Here is a 12,798-nt window from a genome sequence, read left to right on the forward strand (position 1 = left end):
GATTATATGTCAAAGAATAGAATAAAAATGGTACTGTACAAATGTAAAGTTGCAAACTTTAACCCAACGCTCCATTCGGCCAGGTGATCAAAAAACTATTGCCTAAGTGATGATTTGTAAATACTCTTCTGTGTAAATAATTAGGTTTTACCTACCTGTAATTCATAAGACAAATCCGGTAACTACCAAAATGTTTCGAAGTGATTCTTTTCGAAATTTCTGAGAAAACAATTATCTTGGATAAAATAAAATAAAATTGTATTATATGTTATGTTTATGAATAAATCAGCTGTCAAATTGAGTACAAAACTCTGTATGATATATGGAAACAATATTTGAATGTATGGAAAATTATTTCAAAGCAAATGATTTTAAAACACAAGTATCCCAAACACTGCAAATAAGCATGGTGAAAATCTTCAATTAAAACATGGCTACCAATCTTCTAGGTCAATGTTAAAGTGAGTGATTGAGTTTAGTTTTACGCCGCACTCAGCAATAATCCAGTAAATGGCGGCGGTCTGCAAATAATCGAGGCTGGACCAGATAATCCAGTGATCAACAGCATGATCATCGATCTGCGCAATTAGGAACCGATGACATGTGTCAACCAACTCAATGTAAAATATAGATGGCCATCTGGTGCGGGTGGCACAAGATCTCACAGAAGAACACTGTCAGTAATTATGGATATAATCCTTAACAGTTTGAGTAGGTGTACCAATTGTAACTGAAAGTTTTGGTGGAAGCTAATTCAGGTCGAAGGTGCTATGATTGTTTTAACGTACGTTTGTGTTATTCAGCTGTAGCTCGGCCAGGTTTTACTCATATTTGTCAGATATAACGAACGTGCTATTAGATTATTGTATTTAGAGATTAACGTTTCTGTTGTGAGCGTGTTAACACAGCCGCACACATACAAAAATGATCTATTCCGCTCAGCATTGTCTATAATCCTTGAACCTGCATTGTTGTGGCTGCAGAGGATCTCTTGTACATGTGAAGGACTCGTTGTACTAAGTATATATAGACGTAGATCTAGCGTTTGTTGACATATGGGCAAAGCTCACATGAATCGTCGCCAGATATGCGATGAAAATTCTGGGCTCAATCCTCTAGCTCTTAGCTCACCTTAGCAACAAACAAGGATCTTACCAGTTTGACTCATCAATACCACATTTCCAATTTTGTTCTCTTCGGGCTCAGGGAACATAAACAAACATAGAGGATACATCAACCCATGACCCCTTCGTTACCAGTGAACAACTCATATTGTAGTGTTAACAGTAGCCCTTCGTGCTTTGTCCTGCCGAAGGCCTTCTCGTTGTGAGGAAAGGCAACATGGGCACTTGAGTGCCTACATTGATAATGGGAAATAACTTCCTTCAATACATATATGCAGCAGGCAACACTGGCTCAACGCTCCTCCCTGAAGTCATAGGTGAGATGAGGAGGGTAATCAGGGTGCATAACTTTGATGGAGGATTATATAGACTGTCAAGCAACAGTCTCATAAATACATTTCCAATCACGGATGTGAGAGTGATACCGCGATAATTATCTATGTTACATTTGTCTTGCTATTTCCTTTGTAGTTTGGGAAAATAGCCTCTCATAATAACAGGAACTGATGATCTCATGATAGATGCTTTAACATAAGGATGGCATAATGGAAGTGGCCTACAGCATTACAGTCAGGCCTGGAAGACTTATTCTCTTCAGCGTCTTGATTACTTTCACTTCATTAGATGCATCTGTACTCCAGGATTGGATCGTTCTGTTATGTTTGCTATATTACACTCACTTTCAGTTTTGTTTCTTCGCAAACGTCCGAGTCAGACCCGGGCCTCAGGACTCGGGGGGAGACAGCAATGTATCAATGGTAATTGCTCTCTGCTTACCCAACACTTCCTTCCAAATAACGTCTTGGACACAGACATTATTACGTGACCATACACGCGGTAAATATATTCAGCTACTTCTCAATAACGCTTTTCTGTGAATGCTCTCTCTGTACTCTTTAAATCATCGTTTTAGCAACGTCAGAGAGGCTATGCAGCTTTCCACTCAGTTTGTCTTCGTCTCCAAGCCGCTGACGTAGTAACCAAGTTACGTGTTCATTGTGTCTCTTCATATTTTGACCATAGCTCACAAATAATTAACATCAGAACAAAAAACGGCATTTATGGTAAGACATCTTCAAACAACGATCTCAGTAGCAGCAGAGGCACGCACGCACACACACACCTACCGCTGCTAATCATGTACAGGTCATGTCCGTGTTGCCACTGCCTCCAGAATACGGTGTAGTGACGCTGCGAACTCAAAAGAACCACTCATCTGATGTCCTCATGTCCTGACTGTACAAACACGAATATGTACATACACCCGAAACACCAGTATCATGTGTCACACTTGCAAGTACGAGAGTTGTAAATGTCTGTGTTCGTCTGTGAATGGACACCCGAAACAACTGTTTACCCAGTGTATGTAAATGGTGGGGGCATGCAAGTAACGTATGTGGTGCGCGATGTGTGTCTGCATGTGTGTGGTGTTTGTCTACATGCATGTGCAGTGTCTCTGCATGTAAGTGGTGTGTCTGTAAGTAGGTAGTGTGTCTACATGTAAGTGGTGTGTCTGCATGTAGGAGGTGTGTCTGCATGTAGATGGAGTGTCTACATGTAGGTGGTGTGTCTGCATGTAGGTGGTGTGTCTGCATGTAGGAGGTGTGTCTGCATGTAGGCGGAGTGTCTGCAAGTAGGTGGGGTGTCTGCATGTAGGTGGGGTGTCTGCAAGTAGGTGGGGTGTCTGCATGTAGGTGGTGTGTCTACATGTAGGTGGTGTGTCTGCATGTAGGTGGTGTGTCTGCATGTAGGAGGTGTGTCTGCATGTAGGCGGAGTGTCTGCAAGTAGGTGGGGTGTCTGCATGTAGGCGGAGTGTCTGCAAGTAGGTGGGGTGTCTGCATGTAGGTGGTGTGTCTTCATGTAGGTAGTGTGACTGCATGTAGGTGGTGTGTCTGCATGTAGGTATTGTGTCTGCATGTAGGTAGTGTGTCTGCATGTAGATGGAGTGTCTACATGTAGGTGGTGTGTCAGCATGTAGGTGGTGTGTCAGCAGGTAGGTAGTGTGTCTACATGTAGGTTGTGTGTCTGCATGTAGGTAGTGTGTCTGCATGTAGGCGGTGTGTCTGTATGTAGATGGAGTGTCTGCAAATAGGTAGTGTGACTGCATGTAGGTGTGTCTGCATGTAGGTAGTGTGTCTGCATGTAGGTGGTGTGTCTACATGTAGGTGGTGTGTCTGCATGTAGGAGGTGTGTCTGCATGTAGGAGGTGTGTCTGCAGGTAGGTAATGTGTCTGCATGTAGGTGGTGTGTCTACATGTAGGAGGTGTGTCTGCATGTAGGAAGTGTGTCTGCATGTAGGTAGTGTGTCTGCATGTAGGTTGTGTGTCTACATGTAGGTGGTGTGTCTGCATGTAGGTGGTGTGTCTGCATGTAGGTGGTGTGTCTGCATGTAGATGGAGTGTCTGCATGTAGGTAGTGTGTCTGCATGTAGGTGGTGTGTCTACATGTAGGTGGTGTGTCTGCATGTAGGTGGTGTGTCTGCATGTAGGCGGTGTGTCTGCATGTAGATGGAGTGTTGAGCTGCAAGTAGGTGGTGTGTCTGCATGTAGGTGGTGTGTCTGCATGTAGGTAGTATGACTGCATGTAGGTGGTGTGTCTGCATGTAGGAATTGTGTCTGCATGTAGGTAGTGTGTCTGCATGTAGATGGAGTGTCTACATGTAGGTGGTGTGTCTGCATGTAGGAGGTGTGTCTGCATGTAGGTGGTGTGTCTGCATGTAGGTGATGTGTCTGCATGTAGGCGGTGTGTCTGCATGTAGGCGGTGTGTCTGTATGTAGGTGGTGTGTCTACATGTAGGTATTGTGTCTGCATGTAGGTGGTGTAGGTATTGTGTCTTTATGTAGGTTTAAGAAATGGCCTAAAGCGTGTGGATGGAATACTTCCGGCAGCAGAAGCATGTAAGGAGCCTGTGATATAATCACAATAGTATTCGATGTAGTCTACATTGTTATCAAAGTGAGCATTGTTAATTTCAGTTCTACGAAAGTAGTTTTCTGTTTCATATCGATATAACATTAGGTCAGTTCCACTTGCTTTTGTCCAGTTTAAGTTCTCTCCATGATAGTACCCAACATGTACAGGAAGAAGTATACAGACAAGTATTGGTTGGTGATCTGAGATGTTATATGGGATGCCAGTGTCAATGACATATCCAGTTACACTGCTTAGTGAATCAATGTCTACAAAGACATAGTCAATTAATGATTTTACTTTGTTACATTTACTATGGAAAGTGTACCTTGACTCGTCAAGTGGAACCACATAATAACGGTGACGTTCGCTAAGCAGTCGTAAGAGGCACCTAGCCCTGGGTTTCATATTAATACCATGACTGATATCAGTATTAAAGTCTCCTAGGAGGTATGTTGGGTATTCTTGAGAGAGAATATCATAAAGTTCCATAACATAGTACAGTTCTTCATAGTACACACTGTCAAGGACATTTGTCGATGGCAGTATATACACATGGCTGGTACAGATGTGCAGTTTGATACACAGTACGTGGCGGCTGTGGTGGGTGTCAATAAGAGTAGCTTTACGCCAGTCACCTTTCCGTACAAACATGGCTACACCTCCATAACCTCGTTGGTGCTGGTTAGAGTCACAACTGGATTTAGAATACACATTAAATTTGTCGTGTAGTGTCTCCAGAGACTGTGAATTTTCCATGTCTAGCAAGTGCTCTGTAACAAGCACGACGTCACATATGTCGAGTTAATTGCACAGCTCAGACGTACCATGTTTGATACCACGAATGTTCCATGTCGTTAGGTTAACGAGGGTCATCAGTGTACATCCATAGATGGTCAGACTTGCAAGATAAGGCATCATGGTTAATACTCACTCTCGCCTTGTTTATCATTAGAGTACCATGTATTCCGGGGAACCCATTCTCTGCAGTTCACGTTCTCTGGCCAGAATGGGTTGTCGTCCAATATTTTCTTGGCACACTGTACAGGGACTGCAATACGGATGGCATAGGTCGGGTTAGAGCCTTCCCAATGCCGCAGGAGAATTATATTCGTAATGGTCACACCCCGTTCTTTGGCGTAGTCAACGATAGCATCTTTCACTATGTCAAAAGATTCGTCTGCTCTCACATATGACACGACGAGTCTCCTGTTTTTGTATTTAGCCACACCTGTGAAGGATCGTCTCCACTGATTGTTAAACCTCACAGACCTTGATTGCTGATGTTCCTTAGATTGATTAGATGTATTGTCTTGGGTTAAGGTTGGCTTGTATCTCGTGCTGGAAGAGTCTTCCGTGTCTGGCACGTGCTCGTGGGGTGGACTATCATCAAGAAGAAGTAAATGAATTTATTTTGGGTTAAACACGGTAGAGCTTGCCTACTGCAGTGAGCGTGTTTTGCACGTGCGAGTTGTGAAGAAGCTACGTGACGAAGGTGACGTGGTGAGATTGAATATGAGTTTAGCCATTCGAGGTCTTCGCACTACACAGCGAGCAGCTTTTTTCAGTCTACATTCTACTATGAGTCGCCATTCGGTTTCCCCTTCACACCATTCGGAGGATTCTCGTACACCTAACAAGAATAAGCAGCAGGAACCCATTGAAGGTTATGAAACATTTCAATTATTTAAAGATTATATGGATTGCAAACTAAAGACATTTAAACGTGACATTATTGAAAAGAGAGTGAAGAAAGGTCATTCTCAGCATTCAAAAGGGCTCATAAAGATTCAAAGATTCCTAATTTTAGGTTTAAAGGCAACCAACTTCAGTATAAATTTAATGCTGGTTGTTTGGATAAGATTGACACTGCTTTCAGATATATTAAGAGCAGCAAGTATTCTGATTGTGTGGGGATTCTCCAAGATCTCTCTTCAGAAATCTCGAGGAGGAACAAGTATATCCGCTTAGCGGATCGTTCACCATCTGGCTGGGCCTTCGTAGCTGAACTAGAGGGAGACGATATTGCCTCTGGGTCCGAGGAAGAACGTAGATTCGAGAAAGCTGAGAATAAAGCCCTCCGTAAACGACGTGTGTCCTCGTTCCGGTCCAGAGAAAAACTAGCTATGTTTCACCAGGCGCTACTGTGTCTTCTGCTGGCATGATTGATACTTCTAGGGACTCTACAGCCGGTCAGAACCAGCCTTTTCGTCCAATGGTCAAACGAGGTCCATCTCCCAACCAGCAGTGCTACTTCTGTGGAGGTTTCGGCCACTGGAGGATCTCCTGTCCTGCAACAGCTTCACTACGTGCAGCCCAGTCAGCCAGCTCCGATTCAATACAGTCCAACCAAGTTGTCAAGAAGTAGAGAATTCACTTCAGGTAATTGTGTTTCTGTAATATCTGAAATTGTTCCTTTTAGTCAATTGAACAGTGTGTATCTTTCCTGAGAGTATTCTTTAAAATTGTGGGAAGTTGCAGTTCCGATGTTCAGGTGCCAGCAGTCGATAAAACCAAGATACGATAGAGGGATGCTACCTGTGCTTCAGATTTTGACATTGATAATTCTGCAGGTTTATGAGGTACTGACTTAGATTCTGAATTCATTCAACTAAGGTCTTACGAGTTTGAATCCAACACTTCGTGCATCGTGAAAGGCAGTTTAAAGAAGCATGTTTCCTTTTGGGTTAATATTGGAGCCCCTCAGTTTGTAATCGATACTATTACTCATGGTTATGTCATTCCATTCGTTGATAGTCCTCCTCCATCTTTTTCTAAAAATAACCAATCAGCATTGAGGAACGATACTTTCGTTGTACAGGCTATTGCAAAATCTTAAAAAACTCTTGTATCGTCGAGCTTGATAATCCCCCTTTAGTTGTTAATCCTCTTTCGGTAGCTACACAGCGTTCGGACAAAAAGAGGCTTATCCTTGATCTTAGGTATGTCAATCAGTTTGTTTACAAAAGAAAGATTGTTTTTGAGGGCTATAAAACAGCGTTGGATTTTGTGCAAGATACAGGTTTTATGTTTAAATTTGATTTAAAATCCGGTTATCATCACATTGATATACATCCTAGTCAACAACAGTAGTTGGGTTTTGCTTGGAATGCTAACGGCGTTATTAGGTACTACTGTTTCACAGTTTCGCCGTTTGGGTTAACATCTGCACCTTACATTTTCACTAAGTGCATTCGTCCTCTAGTTACTTATTGGCGAAGGCAATCTGTTTATATTGTAGTGTACCTTGATGATGGCTTTGGCTATGCTAAATCGAAGGACTTGTGTTCTCTTCATTCAGACGTTGTTAGAGATACTCTAGAACAATCAGGTTTTGTCGTTAATGTTGATAAGTCAGTATGGCACCCTGTTGCAGAGTTAGAGTGGCTTGGATTCACATGGAATTTAGATTCTAGTGTTCTTTCCATTCCTGTCAAGAACATAGAAGATATAGTGTCTAACTTTTCAGCATTCACATCTGATTTGCCAAGGTTCACAGCAAGGAGTTTATCTGCTTTAGCAGGGAAGGTTATAACTCTTACTCCAGTTTTTAACGATGTTTGTAGACTTTTCACAAGGCATATGTATTCGGAGGTCCATAAGGCTTCTTCCTGGGATAGATTTCTTAGGTTAGAAAATTGTCATTGTGTGTATGAATTGCTGTTTTGGAGAGACAACCTGCATAGTCTAAAACCAAGAGTGTTGTCTACTGTTATTCAACCTTTGCTGTCTGTGTTCACAGATGCAAGTGACATAGGTTGTGGAGGTTATGTTGCAGATTCTGATCATGTGTTTCAACATGTGTGGGACTCTCAAGAGAAACGTGGTAGTTCGACGTGGAGAGAAATGAAGGCCATAGAATTAGTTCTCATTGCGTTTACCAGGGTTCTAAGTGGCAAAACTGTAAAGTGGTTTACAGATAGTAAGCCATGTTATCGTGTAGCTTCATGTGGTAGTTCTAAACAGCATCTACAACAAGTTGCCACCTCCATCTTTGTGATAGCCAATCAGTACAACATAAGGTTAAGTTAAGCTGGATTCCCAGATCAGAAAATGAAAAAGCTGATGCCCTGAGTAGATTTGAAGATTCAGATGATTGGGGAGTTACAGATAATGTTTTCAAACTCTTGGATGGAAGATGGGGGCCACATTCTGTAGATCGTTTTGCTAACCATTTTAATACCAAGTTAGAAAGGTTTAATTCCAGATCGTGGGTACCGGATACGGAGGCAGTTGATGCATTTACTCAGCGGTGGCATGGGGAGAACAACTGGGCAGTGACTCCTGTACATTTGGTGTGTAAAACTGTACATTTTATCTTAGCGTGCAATGCTCCTACTACTTTAGTGGTGCCTATGTGGCCATCCGCTCCATATTGGCACTTGTTGTTCCTGGAAGGTCAACCCAGGAATTTCATTGCAGATATGATTCAGTTGAGTGGCAGCAGCGCTGTCTCAGGTGGGAGCAAGCAGTCTATATTCAATAATTTCAAGGGGTTCGTGTTAGCTCTCAGATTTAACAATTGATTATGTATCTTTTCAGGTATGTTTTCCGTTGGTATATGGAGAGAGAAAGATGCCCTAGTACCAAGATTTAGTTGACTTATCTACGAAAATGCCTGATATAGTTTTAAAATCTAAAGCAGATACTACAGTTATAAAATATAGAAGAGCTTTTACGTGCTGGAAAAAGTGGGCCTCACGGTTTAAAGAAATAAGTGTTTTGCCTGCAAATTCTTTTCTTGTAGGCTTATACTTACGTCATTGATTCAGTCGGGTAAAAGGTCTCCTGTTATTATGGAAGCTGTGTACGGTATAAGATGGGCGCACAGAGTGGCGGGTCTACCAGATCCATGTCAACATGACCTAATTAAGAACATTAAAGAGGCAGCTAGGAGATGTCACAGTGACCCTGTCAAGAAGAAAGACCCTATAGATGTTGGTATTTTGGAACGGTTAGTTGATAGATTTGGCAAAAAGGGTTCTTCTCTTGTAGATTTAAGATTTCTGACAATGTCCATTCTTTCATATGCTGGCTTTTTCAGATTTTCTGAAGTTTCCGTAATTAGGCGCTTTGACATTTCTTTTCATGAAGGATATGTTCGTATTTTCATAGAAAAGAGTAAGACAGACGTGTATAGAGACGATAGATTTGTTGTGATTGCAGCGTCTGATTCCCAACTCTGCCCAGTGAATATGCTTTGCCGTTACATGTTATTAGCAAATATCAAAGAAGACTCCAATGAATTCTTGTTCAGACAAGTGAATTATTGTAAAAAACAAACGAAGTATGTTCTCAGAGGCAATAAGCCAATCTCTTACACGAGAACAAGAGAAATTTTCAGGGAAAAATGTAATGAAATAGGAATAGATGTGAACAGTTTTGGTTTGCATAGTTTTCGTTCTGGGTGAGCATCAGCCGCTGCGAGTGCAGGTGTACCTGATCGGTTGTTTAAGAGACATGGCCGCTGGGTTTCCGACACGGCAAAAGACGGATATGTTAAAGATGACATAAAAGAGTTGTTGAGTGTCACTTGTATATTAGGCTTGTAACTTTCCTGGGCTGTAATAAATGATTCTCGTTTCTTTGCCCTGTCTTATAATTTCGAGCTGCGGTAGGCATTACCCATGTGAAGTGTTTTGTTGTACATCAATAAATAATTTATGTTTGTTTGATAGAAGAGAATTAGAACATAAATGAATTTATTTTGGGTTAAACACGGTAGAGCTTGCCTACTGCACTGAGCGTGTTTTGCACGTGCGAGTTGTGCAGAAGCCACGTGACGAAGGTGACGTGGTGAGATTGAATATGAGTTTAGCCATTCGAGGTCTTCACACTACACAGCGAGCAGCTTTTTTCAGTCAAGTGTATTGGAAGTTATGTAGGAAAGTTTCAGTATTGAATCTTTAATCCGTATGGAAGATTACAAGCCGAATGGTTAATGTGTGCAGTATTGCGTTCTGTATCAGCAGTGAGGTACTAAGCTTCTGATGTAAGGTGAGGAGTGGTCCTACCTGGTGTGTTCTGAGATGACATGCAGCGACCTGGAGATGCGACCTGGAGATGTGACCTGGCCTGAAGCGGGGAATTATGTCGGGATGCAAGGAATTGGAGATGAGTATTTTAGGTTTTCTCATATTAACATAATTACATGTATAATTTACGTGTATAAATATTTAGAAATTAAACAAATAAATATTTATAATATTGCGTAAACATTTGTAGTATACTTCATGCATGTGTAAGTAGTCTTTTCTGCTGCTGAACTTGTTTTGCAGGGATGGCTGGAGGAGCAGACTTCATGAGATGGATACGTACTATAATAATCTGTCGGTTCTATGAATACTCTTTCTGCGCAATAAACCCGCTCGCCTGTGACCTGCGGTAGGCATTACCAATGCGAAGTGTTTTGTTGTACATAAATAAATAATTTATGTTCGTTTGATCGAAGAGAATTAGAACATAAGCTGTCTTCTGAGCTTGGTGGTGGAAGGATATCGTCGCAGATAGGTAGGTAGTGTGTCTGCATGTAGGTGGTGTGTCTGCATGTAGGTGGCGTGTCTGCATGTAGGTAGTGTGTCTGCGTGTAGGTAGTGTGTCTGCATATAGATGGAGTGTCTACGTGTAGGTGGTGTGTCTGCATGTAGGTGGTGTGCCTGCATGTAGGTGGTGTGCCTGCATGTAGGTGGTGTGTCTGCGTGTAGGAGGTGTGTCTGCATGTAGGTGGTGTGTCTGCATGTAGGTGGTGTGTCTGCATGTAGGTGGTCTGTCTGTGTCTACATGTAGGAGGTGTGTCTGCATGTAGGTGGTGTGTCTGCATGTAGGTGGTGTGTCTGCATGTAGGTGGTGTGTCTGCGCATGTAGGTGGTCTGTCTGTGTCTACATGTAGGTGGTGTGTCTGCATGTAGGTGGTGTGTCAGCATGTAGGTGGTGTGTCTACATGTAGGTGGTGTGTCAGCATGTAGGTGGTGTGTCAGCATGTAGGTGGTGTGTCTACATGTAGGAGGTGTCTGCGTGTAGGAGGTATGTCTGCATATAGGTATTGTGTCTGCGTGTAGGTGGAGTGTCTGCAACATGTAGGTGGTATGTCTGCATGTAAGTGGTGTGTCTACATGTAGGTGGTATGTCTGCATGTAGGTGGTGTGTCTACATGTAGCTAGTGTGTCTACATGTAGGTGGTGTGTCTGCAGGTAGGTGGTGTGTCTGCATGTAGGTAGTGTGTCTGCATGTAGGTGGTGTGTCTACATGTAAGTGGAGTCTCTGCATATGTTTGGTGTTTGTCTGCATGTTTTGGTGTGTGTCTGCGTGTATTTAGTTTGTGTTTAGCTTGGTTCGATAGGTGTACTCTTGCCCAATGGTTTTGCAATCAGTATTTATGAACAATTCCTTTTCCATTGTAACACAGGATCTTGTAATATAATGATAATTGACAAAAGGATGATTTCGACATAATCTGTGTCGAACCGTATTTTGTTTAAAACTTTTGGAACGCTCTGAAAGCACATAAGTCTCTCTCATAAATGTGTGTTTCTTGATATCCCTTGTCAACGTTTCTGTGTCTATGTATATAAGTCGAAAGTTCTTTCTTTTATTTATTATTTCAAGATCTGATCATTTTCGAGCGCAAGGTCTTTTTTGAGCTCGTTAATAAGATTTTGTTATCCTCTACATAAAAACCATTTTTCAATATGAAACACAATTCCGGAAACGAAGGCACGAGTGTGAACATTTACAAACAATGTCTTCAAATGTGCTTTGTCAAGATAGATAACAGAAACCTTCGTAACAGATGTACATATTTAATCTGAAGCATTCCATGAGAGATACTTTCCAGATAGGTAACAGGATTGACAGTTTGATATTTACCTTGCCTGCCACTAAATATCTCATGTAGATCCGTTTCATCAAACGTTTCACACCCATTCGTAAAGCATTTCCATTCACAGGCTACCTGTCAACAAGCCCTAACTGAAGTTTGTTAACCAGTTGAGAGTATTTTGCCCATGCCATGAATTAAGGTGGAAACTCTGGTTGCTTCAACATGTCATGCTAACGAGAGACAGACAATGATTAGACGCGCGCAAGAACAAAATGCAAAACTATAATTGGTCATCGAATGTCTCTGCAATGCCTTTGCTACATTATACAATGTGCAGAAATCTCATTTTATTTCATGTCGTATTTGGTTGTTCTGTAATTGACGTATGTATGAAGATAGTTTCCTATATTGACGCTATATACATTTATCATGATTTTGATCCGGGAAAGGCTGCCACTGACGGTTTGTTTCCATTACCTGCAACATATCTAACAAGGAACATTTGTCAGAAAATACACATACAGAGTAACATGTGTTACAGGTAGATTCTGACAGAAATATATCTGTTATTCAGGATATATTTTGCAACTGTAGGAGAGGTAAAATCTTGGAAAATGTTCCTGAAATAAGATAGATCATGTCCAAATCATCACGACACCTCTTGTTATTCTGATTTGATGACAAACTGTGCAGTGTTTATATTTATGTATTTCAAATCGATTAGGAGAGATGAATGTAAAATTATACCAAAACAAAACATAATTATGTTCGTAACTAAACAAGTGCCTTTCAGACACTCCATTTATCACAGCACATGCAATTCAAAATGCGTCTAATGCACGAAAGAATGTTGGACAATAAAGGGGTTGAGCGTATATTATTCACTCAAATTTCTCTAAACTTCTCTAAATTCATCGTTGAAAAATAACGTAGGTAGAAAAAGA

The sequence above is a fragment of the Haliotis rubra genome, unplaced genomic scaffold (assembly GCF_003918875.1).
Source record: "Haliotis rubra isolate DU_JTF1 unplaced genomic scaffold, ASM391887v1 Scf169, whole genome shotgun sequence".
Taxonomy (NCBI): domain Eukaryota; kingdom Metazoa; phylum Mollusca; class Gastropoda; order Lepetellida; family Haliotidae; genus Haliotis; species Haliotis rubra.